Source organism: Corvus moneduloides, chromosome 7 (assembly GCF_009650955.1).
Source record: "Corvus moneduloides isolate bCorMon1 chromosome 7, bCorMon1.pri, whole genome shotgun sequence".
Taxonomy (NCBI): Eukaryota; Metazoa; Chordata; class Aves; order Passeriformes; family Corvidae; genus Corvus; species Corvus moneduloides.
The window spans coordinates 33,547,025-33,565,483 of record NC_045482.1 but is presented as its reverse complement, the minus strand read 5'-3'; the positions used below and the strand labels follow the sequence as shown (position 1 = coordinate 33,565,483).

At 42.0% G+C, this 18,459-nt stretch overlaps 1 protein-coding gene across 6 annotated transcripts in view; it reads right to left on the bottom strand.

Annotated features, from left to right (window-relative positions):
- Window positions 1-18,205, bottom strand: part of THSD7B (thrombospondin type 1 domain containing 7B) — a 299,484-nt gene extending 281,279 nt beyond the window's left edge. For 5 of the 6 annotated variants that reach the window (XM_032114784.1, XM_032114789.1, XM_032114790.1 and 2 more), the window contains exon 1: window positions 18,123-18,205. The gene's annotated coding sequence lies outside the window, so the exon portion shown is untranslated. Of the gene's footprint in view, window positions 1-18,093 lie in introns of all 6 variants that reach the window. The other variant, XM_032114787.1, reaches the window with a different exon arrangement.
- Between the last annotated feature and the right edge of the window lie 254 nt (window positions 18,206-18,459).

The following is an 18,459-nucleotide window of genomic DNA, read 5'->3' as shown; positions in this document are numbered from 1 at the left end:
CTTTCCTTAGATTTGCTATCAGTTGTCCTTGTAGTTTCAACTGCCTCAGGAAAAAGGATTTCATTTGTTATTACTTGTAAAGCATACTAAATTTTGAAACAATTACAGAAGTCTGAACATTATTGCATTTTAAAAAGTGGATGTTTTTCAAGGGACTTTTCTCTTTTTACTAATAAGCTGAAATGTTTAGCATCTTCGCACCAGCAGTGCTTTCCCATTTTCTGAGATTATGGAAAGGTTACAGAACATACACATGAAAAAACTTTGAAACCCAGAGAGGAACAAGTATATACACACAGCTCTTCCCTCCACAGGAATACCAACATGCGAGAGTCATTCCTTATACAGTATGAGGCACAGAAATTAAAACTGCTCATCAGAGAACTTGGTCCCTCCCACGTACTTTTTAATATTATCACATAGAGTTCAGTCCCATCATGATGCACTTGTTATCCACTACTCAGTACTGCAAAGGATTTCAGGGTTTCCAATATTTGGGCTGTGGTGTAGACAGAGCATGGCATGGGATGAAGGCTTTCCATACCTTCAAAAGAAATTAAAAATTCCATTTAGCTTTATTTTCAATTATTCTGCAAAAGTGTTAAAGGCCTTTGCAAATATAGCCTTTTCTGTTTTTTAAAGCTCCATTAGCACAAATGTCTCCATCTGAGACACACACCAGCGTGAATGGTTTTCCATCTCTAAGTACTTGCAGGTAACTAGGGAAGCTACGTAACTCTGAACACTTCAGCTCCAGGGCCTTAAAGAACTCAAGGTAACACCAGAGGTGGGGGGAAAGAGACAAAGACTGAAGCACAGCAAGTATTTCTACATTAAATCATAAAATTATTTGCCTGTGCCCACACTGCAAACCAGTAAAAAACCAATCTAGGCTCCAGAACCCAGAAGCTCCCAGCGATGTGCTCAACCCTGTTAGGCCACATTAACTCAGTTTTAAACCAGAAATGACTGCCTCTGAGTGCTGCAAAACTAAATCAATCACTGATTGACTAGTGAGAAGGTCCTTGATTTATAGTGTGCCTGAACTGACCTGAAGTAAGTGGCAGCTCTGACTAAAAGAGAGGATCAGTGAAGCCAGAGATTAAGCTCTGTTTCAATAGAAACAGCCTACCAGGATACCTTTCACAAATGAGCAGATGTTTTAAAAACTTTTTTAAAGGCTGTGATCTTGTGAATTACTTAAGAAAAGGATGGTATGAAAATCTGGAATACCAAAATAATAATACAAGCTGGAAAAAGACTCTACTCTTGCTTTTTCATTTTTGCTTAAATTCTTTCAAGGCACGTTGATAGTCTATTTCCAGACAGTGCTTCTATACAGGGGGAAATTTATTTAGAGCTTAGGACAGGACCACTAGCTTTTGCATTCCCATTTATATCAACAAGAAACCTCATACTGACTTCAGTGGGTTTCCCAGCATTTTCCCATTTTGCATTTCCTCTTTTGGACGTATCCATGAAAAAAAGCAATGAGAGCAAAAAGGGGCACAGAGAATGCGAACAGAGCAGAGAAGCTGTCAGCCCACTGAAAGGTCTCATCTTGTGGTTATATTTCATACACATTTGTCTTACAGAAACTAAACTTTATTACCATAATTTTTCATTAGAATAAGGATACCCATGTGTTACAACTTCTCATAGGTTATATGGACTGGGTCAGTCACACCACACCAGGTACCTGTCATTGTGACATGGTCTTAACCAAGGACCAGTAGTTAGCAATGAGTATTTTAAGTATTTGTGTCTGGAATCACAGTTTCTACACAACAGGGTACAAGATTCAGTAGAGGAGACCCCTTATACGGAGACAGTCAAGTCATCAAAGAGATGCAGGAGAAAGGTTTTATCCTTCATTGAGGCAAGGAATAATTAAGTTATCAACTAAATATAGAAAATTATACACATTTGAATCTACACAGAATTGTAGAATTGTCAAGGTTGGAAGAGATCTTAAGATCAGCCAGTCCACCTGTCAGCCCAGCACTGCCACTGTAACCACTAAACCTCATCATCCAGCTGCACTAGAACACCTCCACAGATGGTGATTCCACTGCCTCCCTGGGCAGCCTCTTCCAATGCCTCACCACCCTAACAGCGAAAAATGTTGTTCTTATATCTAATCTGATTTCCCCTATCTCAGTTTAAGGCCATTTCCTCGAGCCCTCTCACCTGCATAAATAAAAATAAAAAGCATCATCTGTTTTAGTTGACTGATCACACTAACCCCCGGATAAGAAAATAAACTCGATTATAGTTAAAAGGTTAAATTTGTCTGCATTTTTCATCATACTGGCCATAAACACCAGCATACTCACCAATATTCTCCAGTTAACACCATGGGAAGCATTAAGAACGCAAGAGGAACACTTGACACCCATCACATTTAAAGAGGCTCCAACACATCACACAGACAAACCTTTGCAGTTTAACCTTTGCAAATGAACAAGGAAGTGAAGATTTTTCTCATTTCTCCATCCAGGATTTTACTATTTCAGATCTTGTCAATAAATGACTGTTTGCATTTTGCCTTAACTCTTTTGAACTAAGCATGATATCTAGTTCATGTATTTCTCTGTCAGCATGGCAAATCTACTGAGTGAGGGCAGCCAAGACTTGGCAGTGGGTGCCCTTGCTCGTGACCCAAGTTTTCCAGAGTGTGCAAAGGCTAAACATATTCCCCTGCTGGTGCTGCCAAGGTTAGGGGATTCCTCCCAGCTTAACGATCAGGATGAATAAAAAAACGTTGGTAATAAGAAATGCTCTCTCCATTATAGAAAACAAAATACTGGAAAGCATATTTGACTCGAGCATCCCTAGGGAATTTATTTATAGCATCTTGTCAAAATGAAACATCAACAGTGGCATCCTGAAAAGAAAACATTTTTTTTTCCCCAATCTCTTTAGACATTTCTTGTACATCTCTCACACTGTTTTCCTATTGGAAGCCCCACTTCATTGAGTGACTCAAAGCCATCATCATCCCTTATTCAAGTATCTTCACAAACTGCTTGTTCTCACAGCATCTATCAAGTGTAATGTTAATGATTATGGGGACATTGAGTTTATCTTTTGTAGTTCATCATTCAAACTTTGCACTATTGGACTATAGCTAAATGTTATCTGAAGTCCATAGTTCTCTAATTTACTTTCTTTCCTCTCTCTCCTCTTTCCCTCTGCATGGTTGTCTCTTAGAAAAATGGAAACTCTTACAGATTAGGCTTCCCTACTTAAAACTGAAAACAGTATGTTATGCTCTGGGCACTGCTCAAAGGCATAGCAAATCTTCAAAAAAAAAAAAAAAAAAAAAAGGAAGCAAGCTTTAAATTATTTTTAATTTGTATTTTTGGGCCTGGATCCTTCTGGAGGGAAAATATTTCACCTCTCCTACAGAGTGATTGCAGAAAGCTAGAGACCATTGATAGTGCAATTTTCCCTCACAGCAACACATCAGTGTATCTAAAGTCAAGGTTTCCCAACAACAGCTTTTTGTGAGAATTAAGATATTTTGGGATGTGAACTATGTCTGCTGGTTAGGACTCATCTTCCACAGGGATATACAATGGAAGTTATTAGACTCCATATATCTTAAGCTGCCTCATACAAGCTATTTTTTCTCAGTCACAACCTTCTAGCATTTTTAAGCATGTGTTCCCCCACACCAAACTCTATGGAAAAATGCAACATAGCCCATTCATGTATGTCAGGAGATCACAATCTACGCTTTTCCCAAATAGTCAAGGACACTACACACCACTCATTGTAACACAGACTTTCTGCTCTTCTCTTCATTCCTCTTTCCCAAACTGCCCTTACCCCAGACTCTCAGCTGCAGTAATTCCCAAAGCTTCCCAAACCCCTGCAGGCCCACACAGACTCCGTGCTGGAGTTCAAACTCAGCTCCCAGCCTTTCAAGCACTAGACACCAATCTGCTCTGTTGTTCAGCAATCTGTGCTTCCCTCAAGGCTGAATGCAGAAAAAAGCTACATCCATAATCCTTCCTTGCCGAAGCAGATGCCTCGGCACCTCAAAGCACAGAGGATTACATCAAGTGCACGACTCTCCACTGAAAAGCAAATGTACATACAACTCAAAATATTCTGGTACAGGTTTTAGGGAGATCAAGAGCAACTGTGAAGATGGGAAAGAACCAAAAATCCCTGATATCTTCTTTTCCATTCTTGTAACTGGATTTTTTTTTTGTGAACCTACTTTCTTAGTACTGCTCTACAACTAATGAGAATCTATCAAAATCTTTCATAAAACCATGCAAAGCATAAAAAAAATCGTATAAAAATAGCAAACATACCTTACAAATAAAACCAGTAACAACTTCCTCCATTACAGCATAGTCATTCAAAACTCAACTACATTAACCTTCATTTCATGCAAGAAAATTCCACTTGGAGAAGCCTGAATGCTCCCTTCTATTTCTGATGGCCCATGGACTACTGTGAGATATACACAGAATTATTTAGGTTGGAAAAGTCCTTTAATTAAACTCAAGATCAAGAATTTACAAAGTAATTGGAATATGGAAGCCAGAAATGAGCATTTGTCATCTCAGTAGGATAAACAGGTATGTTTTATAAACATTTGTAAACTAATGACTGGAGATTCTGTAGTCTCTCTCTACTTCCGCAGAAAGTTTCACATCTTTGAAAAACGTAAGTCAGGTTTCACTCATTACTCCAACTTACCAGTTAGAAAGGAAACTGAAGTCTATTTTTTAAAGTTCCTTTTCTTGATCTCAGAAGGACTTATAAATGTAGCTTTACTAGAAGAATTTTGGGTTTAATCTCACATCAGATAAAACCTTTCCCTATTTCTCTCTGTACAATTTTGAGGAACAAAGACAAAAAGAGCATGGTCAAATCAAAAATAATGCTGTCACAGCAAAAATAAAAAAAATTCATAATGAACTGTAAAGACCTATTGTGGCTCTTGGTGCTTAAACCCAGAAGGATTTTTTCATTTATTAACACCCTGTCCTTGTTCAACAGCATACTAATGAAGTTAATCTAAAGGCTAAATTTCAATTATGAATCACAGAACCGCATCTCTGCTCCCTGATTGCTCAGATAATCTGAATTAAGCCTTCTCCTCTACAAAGCACAATGGCTGACTGCAGATAAAAGTTCCTAAACATCAAAAATATTCAGTCCAGAAGGTAAAAATCTGACAAACACCTGTTTTCACATCCATTCGATAACTCTCTGGCAAAGTAATGATTTCTAGTAACTTGACAGACTGCTCACTCACTTAAAATATGCTGCACAGGTTTGAACAATAAAAGGAACTGCAAATGTTTAAATCTCTCAGGCTTGCAGCCAATACAAGGTCTTCAGGCAGAGTAAAAAAGGGTTTCCATTTGCTAAAATAATTTAGGAGAAAATGTTTTCCTCTTGAGTACCTACAATGTATTTGTCCTGGAACAAAACCCGGAGAGCCACTGTGGAAAACCAAGATCAGTGAGAGGCTGTGCAGCACTTGACTATTATATGCACGACTACAGACCAAAATGTGGCGTTTCATGACGAGTCAACGCAGCTCAAATAAGGAGCTGAAGCTGCAGAACTGGAAAAAAACAAAATATGAGTAATAACAACGACCTGGATCATTTGCTTCCAATTGCTTCTGCAAACAGAAGAGTGATGATGCTCACAAGAACACCAAACCGTGCTGCTCCCCCATCTGAAAGACTGATAGGGAGGAAACACTGCATTTGCTTTTTAACAAGACAATAAAGCTGAAGAGCCAGCCTTTAGTTTTTAGCTGAGAGGATGAAGCAGTGAAGGACTGCTCGCTTTTGGTGGGAGCCAAAGGAACAAGAGGGAACCAGAACAGGGAAAGCCATGAGTTCTAACTCAGAGCAAACCCAGGTCAAAGAAACCAGAGCCTTCCAAACGATCTCTTGGAAGTGTTCTCACCATAAAGTGCATGTGATTTCCAGACAACACAGCAACATTCATCTACAATATCATCATCAACATCTACAGTCAATTCCTCCATTTCTCATGGGGAGGGAAACCTAGAAAGAGTCAATGCACCATAACCAAACACTATCTGACCATCTTTAGGAGTAAAAACTTCTGAGATTTTCTTCCAAACCTAGGACATGATGAACTCCTGCTTCACACACACCCGTCACCTCCTTCCCACACTCCAAAAGTCGAGCCCCCAGACAGGGAGAAGACTGTCCAGACTCGGTGCCATTTCACAGCACTAAAAACACAGGTCAGGTGTAGTCAACTGCCTCTTTACTGAGTAGTAAAGACTTTTTTTCATCTTTCAAGATAGATGAAGTCAAACACACACACACACCTTCACAGCAGCCACTGCACTGTTGAAGGTTTCTACTGTCCTAAACACAAATATTAATCCCTGCAATTCTTCAATTCTAGTTTTCTTCAGGATAAGAGCACAAATAGCAGATATTCTACCTCCAGCCTCAGTCTACTCGTACCCCATTGACTACTAAAACACTGATACATACCTGGAAAATCATTTGGCAATTACATCCTTCCCAAGCCTAAAATCTTCCTGTTGTCAGATACCAAATGGGCACTTTGCTTTGGTGTTTGACCAGATCCTGTGCAAGTTTTCCTCCAAGCCTTAGCCCTTAAATGAGCTGTTTCTCAGCAACACACTCAGAGTTGTCAGCCTGAGCAATAGGCACAGATGTATATGCTTAGCAATATGCTTGGTGGACGTTGTCATTCATGGTTTTCACCGAAATACATCTTAATTGAGCAGCAGCATTACACCACAAATGAGCCAGAAAAGAAGGCCAACAATAACAGCAGACCACTAGAAATAATCTGTTGCCTTCTGGGTAAACTGCTCAATGCTAAAACTTATTATCTGTAAAAGCACCTTTTGAATCACTTTTGTTTTGCCCTGTGGAATACCTTAATGTTTCCACTGGTAATAAAATTTCTGGCTTGCAATACTGCCCTGGTCTATAAGACCACAAGAGAAAGGAAGGGAAACAATGAAAGCAGGGAAACGCAGAAGCGCTGTTATTATTAAACCTTTAAGTTACGGAGTTAATTCCAGCTAAACACTTTTATCTGCAGCACTGCTTATATGAAGTGGATGGTTTTTTCTAGAAGGAAATCTAATTTTCGCACCCGGGCGTCAAACAACTCCGTGGTCATCCATATCTGCACTGACTCCACTTCTGCTACAAGTAATCTGTTAAGCAGCACATCCCCAGCTGGGGACTGTAATTAGGGTGCAAACTGCCATACAATCCCCTTGCCAGATTGATGAAGGAGACCTCTTACAAGGTGATCCAGAAGGCAGTGTTGAGATCATTAATCATTTATCCATCGAGGAGAATACAAAAAGCTCTGCCACCAAGAGCATTACACTGCAGAAGTATCTTGACAAAACTAACACCTAAAAAACTAGTGAACTTTTAATTAAAAGGTCAGACATTAATTACTGTATTATTTTTTGAAGTTTTAGGCAGGTTCACTTTAAAAAAAACCTTTATTCAGATGTCAGACAGAATTTGACACTCCTCCTTTGCTTTTAAAAGCTTGATAATGATCAGCTTAGAGGGTTTTTAGCTCTGCAAGCAGCATCCCCAGATAGTAAACAAATGTAATAGTTATCTACAGGGCAAGCTTAAATACACTGCCAGGCTGCCAATATTTCAACCTGCAACTATTTATTTTCAGGGATCTGAATCCACAGAAAATACAAGTATTTTCAATAATGCATAATTGCAGACATTGTTAGTACAAAAATTCAGTCTACAGGGAGAACACCAGCTCTTGAAGACCTGCCTAACGGAGGCTTCACTGTCCATCCTAAGCACGTAAGTCTTGACTCTGCCAAATGTCAGCTAAACTTTTTTAAACACCCTTACTATAATGAAATACTTATGCATTTAAAGTTTAAGTGTTTCCCTTCTTCACTGTTATTTGATCCAACAGGCAAGCCCACACCATCCTCAGAGAACTCATGAATCTACAGAGATGAAAATGCAAGAATCAAGAACACTTAGGTACTCTAAGAGTGTATTGAAAGAGCTTGAAGTATTGGATACAACTTTTTAACCATCTTTTGTATGCAACCTTATGTTTTACTTACCACACTCCATTCCAGATCATCAGCATCAGAAGTTTCTTAGCTACGACCATCAGCTTCACATGCATTTCACTTGAGCCCAGGCTCAGGAGAGCCGGTCTGGCAGGGAAAGGGGAGGAGGTGAACTTCTTTCCCTCCCCTCCCTTGAATTACCTGGAATTTAATAGAATTGCCTAGGAGACTTCTGCTGTTTCAGAAGCAATCAAAATCTATCCTATACAACCATCTACCAGACTAACAGAAAATACATTTTCCTGTAGAATGTGCAATAGGGAGGAAACTTAATCCAAGCACATCATTACATAGTCCAACAGGATTTGCTTACAAAATCTAAAATCTATCCCAGTGAAGGCAACTTCCTAGAAGTTAAACAAAAAATAGTCAGCAGGCAAGTACCTTTTCTTACTTTAACTGAAAAAGCCAAATCTAAATCCTTTTACAGATCATCAAGAAGCATATATGAAATCAAGAGAAGAAGAAAAAATCTGCTACCCGTGGCTATGAAGTTAAACAAACTTAAATATTCAAAAAGCATTCTTGTTTGCAAATTGTGATAATTCCCCTCAACTCCCCTCATTCCCTAGAGACAAGAGGGTTTTTCCTAAAGGACGCAGCAAGGGATGCAAAGAATTGGGAAGGCATCTCAGGAGTAAGGAAAACCCAACAACGTTTTTAGTATCCAGTGCTTTTACAACACGGACTCTTTTGCAAATCTAACTGTAGATACAACAAAGGTTTTTATTTGTTTCATCGACACTGGGAAGAAACCAAAACCCTTCCTTGCATGAATAAGCATGTAAGTAATCTTCTGAATATGAGTGAGAGAAGGAAAGCAGAAAAAGCTTCATTATCATCTTACAGGCAGCTGTGGAAACCTAAGTTCCTTTAAAATTATTGCCATGATGAAAAAGCATAATCCATTTCAACAGCAAGTTCTATCACATACCACTGATTCCCTCAATATTTACATTTTTCTGATGTAGCCTGAACTAATGATAAGAGGTCAGCAACAGTAGGAGTATGCATAAGATAATTCATTTATTCTAAGGTACCCCATCTTTTTTAATCAGTCAGCAACATTAAAACATCACCTAAGAGAATGGAGCACAACTTGCAAAGACAACGGTTCAAACCTGAAGATTACAAAAGGAAAATCAAGGGTGGCATCATTTGCTGAAAGGCTGTGATAACAATCTTAGCAAAGACTTAAAAATTTTAAAAAATAAGGAAAGAAGTTCTCTGCGCTGGATGGGCCAAGGCAATCCTGTGTGCACTGCAGCATCTAATCCTGCTGGTAATATTTCTTGCAATTTGATCCTGCTCAATGGAATAAAAAGTATTAAACACAACACACAACTGAAGCAACACTGCAATACTTCAGACTCCGAGGTTACACCAAAGTTAATTGTATGTTCATCTTATTTTGGAGTAACAAGGGAAAAAACCTGCCCCACCTCCCCTTTTTCAGTCTTGCTGTATCATCCTTTACTGACATTAATACTGCTCTCCTCCTTAGGCAAGCCCTGAAAGACTCTGATCCTTTATATCCTTTAAAGGGAGCAATTAATGCTGCTATTCAGAGTTTCTGACCTTTAACTCTCAGTCCCAGTAGTGTTATTCGGATTTTTCTTTTCAAGTTTAGCAGAAAATAGTAACTATTTGTATCTTCCTAAAGGCAGACAGGCCTTAATCCTAACCTCAAATTGGAGTCCATTTTGGAAAAGTAATTTCCAAGTTTTTCTCTTCCAAATGTGCCCCTCTGCAGGATCACATGCTTCCCGAACTACTGTAGTTTAGGTTCTGCCTTCCAGCGGTATTTTGGCAAAACACTTCAAAAATGTTTTCATAGCTGTATAAAGTCCTGCATCCCATACTGCATTCCCCCTCACCATCCTCTGCAGGAGGATGACTATTGCTATGATTATTTTCAGTGAAGCTACAGTGCCAAGTTCCATTTTCTTTATTCTTGCTAACACCACTCCCCACTCAAATCTTCCTGCCTCACATTTTTCCCCACACCTCCTTACTCAGCTGCCCTGTTGCTTCTCTCAGGAATATCCATATAGAGCATCCCAGAATCAAAATAATATCTCTACTATTTACTGTCTTCATCTAATTCGTATTTTTAAACTGTCAAACACAGAGGCTGATTTGATGCCCTGAAAAACCAAGAGAGCATGTTATGCTCAGAACTGCCCCACAAAACATCTCGCATTTTCTTTTCAAAGAGTAATTAACATATGTGGTCTTTTACAAGGTCCCAAACACCTCACACACATATCCCAAAAAGAAAAAAAAAAAATGTATCCCATCCATCCCAACCCCTTCTCAAATAAAAAAAAAAAATGAAATCTAATAATTCTAGACCATCAATACCTTTCTGCTTTAAACCTTTCCTGACAAGAAAGTTGTTACAGCTCCTCTGGAAGACTGACAAGCTGATATTTCTCTAGACCCAGAGAAAGAGTATTCCACAGTCAAGACTCTTCCAAATAGCCAGGGAAAAAAAGTTATACCTATTTAAACGGAGAGGAAAACAGGCTCAGCTAGAGCTGCACGGGGAAGGGGCAATCAACTTGACAGCAAATGTAATTAGTGTTATAATTCCTGCCAAAATTAGACATGATATAAGCAGATATAACAAATGAATTTGACATGATATATTACCATGTTCCTAAACATATAAAAGCTTTTTGAAGGATGGGAATACGGTTTTACAGATTTTAAGGGAAAAAACAAATCCTGACAAGCCTCCATCATGTCTGTCTCCATCTTCTTATTCGTTAAAGTTTCTCCTCTCCTTTCTGGCTCCTATTTCCATCACAGTCAGAGTGGCATAAAACATCCTTTTTTTTGTTGCAGCTAACTAAAATCGAAGTTGCATCATGTCTCCTTTTCATGTCTTTTCTTCCCTCCCTGCCAATCAGAGGCTTCAAGCCATTTGATTTCTGAACACATTTACAGTCCAAATCCATTCCTGAACACCAGCTCACTTGCTTACCTCTCCTGCTTCCACTGGCACTCCCCAAAACTCCTTCCCATCATACCACAGCTCCATTCCAATTTGCCATCTTCTCCTGGTTGTCACTCACACATCATCCTTCCCTGGCCCTAATACCAAATTTCAGTAGAATCATAGAAACATGGAATGGTCTGAGTTGAAATGGACCTTAAAGATGATCTCATTCCAACCCCCTGACGTGGGCAGGGAGCCCTTCCACTTGACCAGATTGCTCAGAGCCCCATCCAGCCTGGGCGTAAAATCTAATTTACACCGGATACCGAAGAAGAATCACTCCCAGCTCTGCCCCAAAGAAGCAACAGGAAGACAGAAATCCTTAGTGCTCTCAGAGCTGGATATGATTTGGCTTCCCTGTTAATGAAAAAAAAAATTTTTAAAAAGGAAAAAAAAAAAAAAAAAGCACCACACACCCCACACCTCCCTTCCCAAAAGCAAAAAGAACTGAACTAGAACCGAATGCTTATTTTCTTTTTGCCTCTGCTAGAAAACAACACTAAAGCTTTCATTTAGTCAGCCAAGTTTTATTACAGAAAGATTATGGCTTCGTTTCAGGGAAATTTAACCTTTGGCTTATTTTGTTTCAATTCCCATTTTAAATCAGAGTTTTACTTAAAAATACATTGCAATGTCTAGACAAATTTTCCAAGTTCCCAAATCATCGGACTTCTGAGACAGTGACCTTTCACAAGCAATGTGCTCTCCAGGGACCAAACTTGTGTCCTCCCCAACTGGAAGCTCTGGGCTGTTCCGTTTTCTGCACAGCTGAACTTGCCACCAAAGTACTTGAAATGTAAAAAAAAAAACTAGGCCAGGCAGAGGTATTTATGACTTTTTTATGATGGAAAGTTTAAAAATTACTTTACCCCAAGAAATAAGTCTTTAACTGGACTTGTCTTTGCTATTGCAGCAAACACCGAGCATATTGCTGTTCATCTCCTGACAAATTACTCTCCAGGAGAATACAAATCATCAGTGCTGAGCTTCAGAAAGGCTGCGGAAGAGAGCTCTGTTTCAACCCACGAGAGACAAAAAGGCAGCCACAAAACAGACTCCATCCCAGTGGAGAGCCTCCCTCACTCATAAACACGAGTTTTAATCCCATTCATTAACGGCGGGATTGCGCTCACCATTGTGCGGCATCCTCAGGTTGCTCTTCCATCCATTACAGTTGGTGCTGTGGGTGTATTCTCTTGTTTTATTAACAGTAATTTAATTAAATAGATATTCCTACACAGGACAGGTGTAATTTTTCTGTTTCAAAACATTTCACAAAGTGGAACACAGACAAATTTTTAAATAGCAAAACAAGACACACGCAGATTTAAAAAAAAAAAGAAACACCCGAAGAAATCCTATTGTGTGTTTCTGTTAGGACAGTTTTGTAAAATAAAGTTTGCCATGACTGCCAAGCCTCCCACCACCTAAGTTTTCTTTCCTGAATGAATACCACACACTAAAAATTGATGCTCCATAAACTGCACACCGTTGCTGGAGAAAACGGCAATCACAGAGACTGCTGCTCCCTCCTTTACCAAAGGTGTATATTGTGTTTACTACAGATAACTGAAATCAATTACAGAATCATAAATATTTGCAGCCTACAGTTCTCAGAAGTGTCTCAGAAGGCATATGTTAATGCCCAGGAGTCATTTCCCCCACACTGCAGTGCCCTCAGGCTCTCTGCTCTGTTCTCTGCTATCTGCTAACATCAATTTTGCAATGAAAACCCAGCAAATCAGTTAAAATAGGTGCTTCACCAAGAAGAAAACATCTATCTAAAGACTCAATACCACTGTCCCATTGTACTTGTACAAAAAATTATATATTTTTAAATATATACAAATTTATATAGCCCACTATGTGCTACAGCGACTTATGCTCTCCACAAATCCCTATTGAACACGCAGCAGACAGAATTCCACACTGCTGTCACCATGTGCTGAAACAATGCCAATGTGAATTACAAGTTATTATGGGAGATGGATCAGAAACAGCCACAATTATACCTAATGAGTGAAGAGATTGTTTCATTTATCTTTTTTTTGGAAGGCTACGCCAGTCTTGACAGAGCCAAATGGCACATAGTGTCTTTCTGTCCATTCCTGGCAACCTCAAGACACATAAGGAATCCCCCCTCACTCCTAACAAGGCTGGGATCAGAAGTTTGCCACATTAAGTTATCCTATCTCCAACCTTTCAAAAATTCCCACTATTCACTACCAGAATATCTCTTTCTTGCACATTTTCTGTTTAAGCAACTGAGTCAGGAGGGTGACTATTTCTCCACTTTCTAGTAGTTTTTAAGTAGCTTTAAAAGTTCATTTCCCTTGTAAAATCCTTTTCCCTCTCTCCTGGGTCATACTACCCCTTCAGGTCACAATGAGATACCTCATTGCACTGCAACTGTGTTTGCACATTCTGCCTTTACCAACAGGGAGTCTGCACAACCAAGGGACATGGGAGCTGCCACAGGGATCGGACAGCAGCTTATCTTGCGTGTGATTCCTTCTCCACCTGCCTGGGACATGCATAGACACCACACATCACACACACATTCTGGCCCTACATCACTAATACAGCTTTTTGTTTGCTTTCTTGGTGGGCCTTGAACCTCTTTCCTTACCCATTCCCTACACTCTCTCAAAACAGCTGCCTCTTCTGTGAGTGCGGGTGATGTAGAAAAAGAAAACCAACCCTTTCACAGCAGTTACCTTATTTTCAGACACAAAAATGAGTATTAGCTAGATGAGACTGAAAAGAAAAACCAAGATGCTTTTCCAAAAAATAATTAAAAAAAAAAACCTAGCAGAAGATTTTGTTTCAATCAGAACAAAGGCTTAACAAATAAAAATCACAATAGAAAGGAAGCGCAACTAAAAGCATTCCCAACAAAAATGATGCAGCATGTCCTTAATACTCAAGTGTTTTAACTAAATACAACAGAAATACAAAAGAATGCCTAAAGATGACTCAATAAGGAAGCATTCAAAGCAGAAAGAGCATTACCAGCATGTTTTTGATAAGCTTGCTAGTCCAAAGCACAGTATTTTTTTGCTCTCATGTTCCAAACCAGACTGCAGACAGTGGGCGCTTGCGCTTAGACACAGAAGTAAGGTAGGACAGATCACCAGTGACTCAGAAGCTGGACCTCTGCAGCCTCAGAGAGCAAGCAGAGAAACCTGCCTTCCTTGCAGAGTTTCTGGTTCTAAATGACCCACACAACTCTCATCCTCTGGCACAAACTCCTGGCCTTTTTTTTTTTTTCCCCCTCAAATAAACAGCACTTATTTTGCCTGTGGTGCTTTATCTGTTTCCCCTACCACAGCATCCACTTCATCACCACCCTGGAAGCAGCTTTGGATGAGGTGGGATGTCCAGCTTCCAGAAGGAGCACGGCATGGTTCAGCTCCATCTTGGTCTCACCTGGCAATCACACTCCCATTTCATACCACACCTTCACACTGACTTTACTTTACATTATCCTAAGATATTACATGGGGCACATAACAGAAAAGCTGGAATGAGATCTCAGTTAAAAAAAAAAAAAAAAAAATCAACATTTTCAAAGTTCAGGTAAAGAACTGAAGTGATGTATGGGCAAAAACTCAACGGTGTGGAAGGATTCAGAGACACAGAAACACACCACAACTGCACAGAGTCTGGCCATGAAGTATGATGACATCATATCATAAAACTCAGTTATAATGAGGCACGACAGCCCATCCACAGCTTCTCAGCTTCTCTGGTTTAGAGAAAAACCACACCCACCCCTAGACAGCCCCAGCAGGACTCCCAATCCTCAGCCACACCGGTAACATCGGAGCCTGTGAACTGCTGCCAGAACCAGACAAATTCTCATTTTCTATTGTTTTAACAAACCACAGAGCAGCTCTGCCTTGTGAAAACAGTGCTTTTGTCTCACCATGTTGGAACAAGGCCCCCCAGAATTCAACAAAGTTCCTGAAAACTGACAACCCAGACTCGTACTTTTTGAACACACTTTGAGGCAGTCCATCGGAGCAATTTCCCTCACCTACAAAAATGCCTCGAGAAGTTTCCAAAACCGGTTCTGTGTCAGGTGGCTCAAGCAGACAGGTCTCTCTGCTTTCCCCCATCCAGCCCATCCACAGCATTGAGCCCAGCACAGCACAACCCATTAAAGCACAGCATACACTTCTAATGGAGAATAAAGAACTTACCTCCCTGAACAACAGCCTGGGGGCATTTCCATCACCTCTTTAATCTGGATCAGCATCCCTGTTGCTCAGCTTTCATAACCCACTTCAGTTAAGGTATGAGGGTGCCAGCAGCAGTGCAGGGCAGGGAAGCACAGCACACACAGGTATTTGTGGTGTCAGTCTAGCACTGTCAACTCAGTAATTTATTTTTTGGTATTTTCTTATCCCACTCTTTGCTTACAGCCTGCAAAGCCAGACAAGCTTAGTTGCCTTGGACACCTGGATGAAACCACAGCACATCTTCCACCACAACTCCCCTGCTCACCTACCAACAGGGAATCAAGAGCTTCCAAAGTACAACTACCACCTGGGTTTTCCACTGCCCAAAACCACTCTTACATTGCTACCTTTGTGCTATTATTCAGCACTGAGCTTGGCACAGGGTACCTGCAGAATCTGGCATGTTTCTCCTGCTCCAGCTCAAGCTCCTCACGTGCTCTCCTCTGCTCCCAGCCACTGGGGTAGTTGCTGCTGTGCCCAAACACAAAAGGAGAAAGTATCTAAACAGGCACAAGAGCTCAGCTCATCCGAAGGCATGTAAGACACCAAATACTGGTTAGGTAAAAAAAAATTATAGTAAGGAGCAAGGAGACCCGTGGGAATCCCATTTCTCACTCACAAACCCCAGAACTTCCGTGCCACTCAAGGCAGCAGCCCGAGTGCCTCCACCAGTGCAGCACGTCAGCAAACACGCAGCGTGCGATCTTATCGGTGAGGCTTTCTAGTGAACAGGCGTCCCTAGAAAGCAGTCACTACAAATACAGTTTTCCTGAATATCATTACTGATCCAGAAGTAATGAAATAGCAGATAATACGGCCCCAGGGTACAAATCAACCACCTACCCTAATGCATACAGATGGAGCTTAACAGCTCTTTTGGTCTTCCATTACCAGAGTGAAATAGGATCTTTGAAACACCACGGAGGCAAAGCAGAAGAGGAAGTTTACCAATGAGCGATGTCTACTTCTGATTCTTCAGAAAATGCTTTCCAGTGCTGTAATCTGAAAAAAATCCCGTTTTCATGTACAAAGATGAGTAGACACAGCTTCCCCTCACAGAACCAAGATAAAAAAAGCAGAGTGTACAATCTCCTGCTCTTCCCTCTTGTTGCAGAAAAGACTGCTGAGAACAGCATCTCGATAATTTTTGCAATAATTAACAATGAAAATTTTATCCAATCACACCAAAGCAAGCAGCAAAACCGTCACAACTTACAGCAGGGTCATGCTCTCCTTGCTGATGATCGCAGCAGTTAAAGCAGCAACTTCCACAATGCTCTAAAACCATATCGGCACTATGGAAGGCACAGGCAGGCACAGAATCCCCCTGCTTCCATCCTTAGGGAAATTCAGCACATAACACCTCGAGTCTGCCCCACAAAGACACAGTGTTGTGCATTCTGAGCTGGTCTCAGCCCCGCGAACCAGCCAAGAACCAGCAAAGCCCACGCACGGTTCCAAACACACCTCACACACCCTGACACAGCCATACCTGCCTTCCTTGGGAAGTATCCCTGGACTCCAGCACCTCACTTTAATGCCATCTCTTTCACCTCTGACATGGCATTAGCTAAATTCCACTGGAATCTTTTCAGAAACTAAAGAGTTCACTACTTTTTTCAATCAGTTTCCTTAAAGTTTGAAGATTTTACAATGCAAGTTGAGCAGCCATGCAAGGCACCTGTGTGACACGGGGCACAAACAACAGCAGCTCTCTGTCACCACATCCTCTCACAGGTACTTTCAGTGGCACCCAGTTCTAACAGGTACATTATCCCACTCGCCTGCGCACACACAGACATCCCCCATACAACTTCTTCCAAAAATTACATTCTCAGGCAATCAATTCTTTAAGCTGATGTTCTGTTTTCATTAGAGGAATTAACCAATACATTTCAATTATACAAAAGAGCTGGAGGCAGTGGTCAGCAAATACTTTTTATGACCCTCATCTATTCTTTTAAAAGCCTACAAAAACGCTCAGGCAGGCACAAGAGTGGGAGGGAGAGGAGGAGGAAAGGAACAGCACTACAGAGTCCTCATCATATCTTCTCATAAATAAAGTCCAAACTCTATACGGTTTGACCTTGAATGAATAATAATACACAAAATAAATACAAGGATGAGCACAAATTAAGAATGAACGTTCAAAGTAATGAGTGGTTAATGGAGAAGCATATAAGCGTGCCTTGTTTAAAAACACTGATTGAAGAATCGACGGAGGGAAAAAGACAACCCAAACACATTGCGATGCTGTGACTGGGGGTGGGCGGGTAGGTAAAAAAAGTAGGGGATTAGAAGCGAACCTGCGCGTCGAAGAGCCCCGACCCAGCCGCGATCGCCCTGCCCGCGGCGGCTGCGCTACTTTCAGCGCTGCTCGGCGGAGCGGAGTTGGCGGCGGCGGCCGCTCCGAGCCCGCCGGCGGCCGCGGCTGGCGCTGCCCGTCCCCATCCCAACTTCACCTGTCTCACGGGGCTGACGGCGCTCCGCGCCCTGCCCCGCTCCTCCCGCGGGGGCTGGAGCCGGGGCGCTCGGAGGAGCCGGACCGGCGCAGGGAGATGTGGACAGGCTCCCGCTCAGTAGCGAGACGGGAGATCCCGGCCGGAGCGGTCCCAGAACCGCGGCAACTTCTCCCGCGCGGCGCGACCCGGCGGGTCCGTCCATCCATCCATGCACCCACACCCCCGCCCGCGGAGCCGAGCCCCCGGACCCACCCTCTCCCCCGCCAGCGGGGCGGCCGCACCTCCTCGCATCCCGGAGCGCGGCATGGAGCCCGGCGCGGCGCGCTGCGGCGGGAGGTCTGCGGTGCCGGCGCCGCGGGCGAGCGGGGCGGGACGGGCGCGCAGTCCCCGCTCGGCCCCGCGGCGCGGAGGGGCCGCGGGCGGAGCGAAGATGGAGGAGGCGCGGCCCTGCCCCCGCCCAGCCCCGCGCGGGAGCGGCGCGCGCGGCGCCCTCTGCCGGGCGGCGGCGGGACAGGGCTGAGGGGGCGCCCGGGAAGTTGTTGCTGACTTGGAACACGGAGAGCGAGGGTTTTCGCGTGTGTTGTTAAATACACGGTAGCGATACAAAACTAGTCAAAA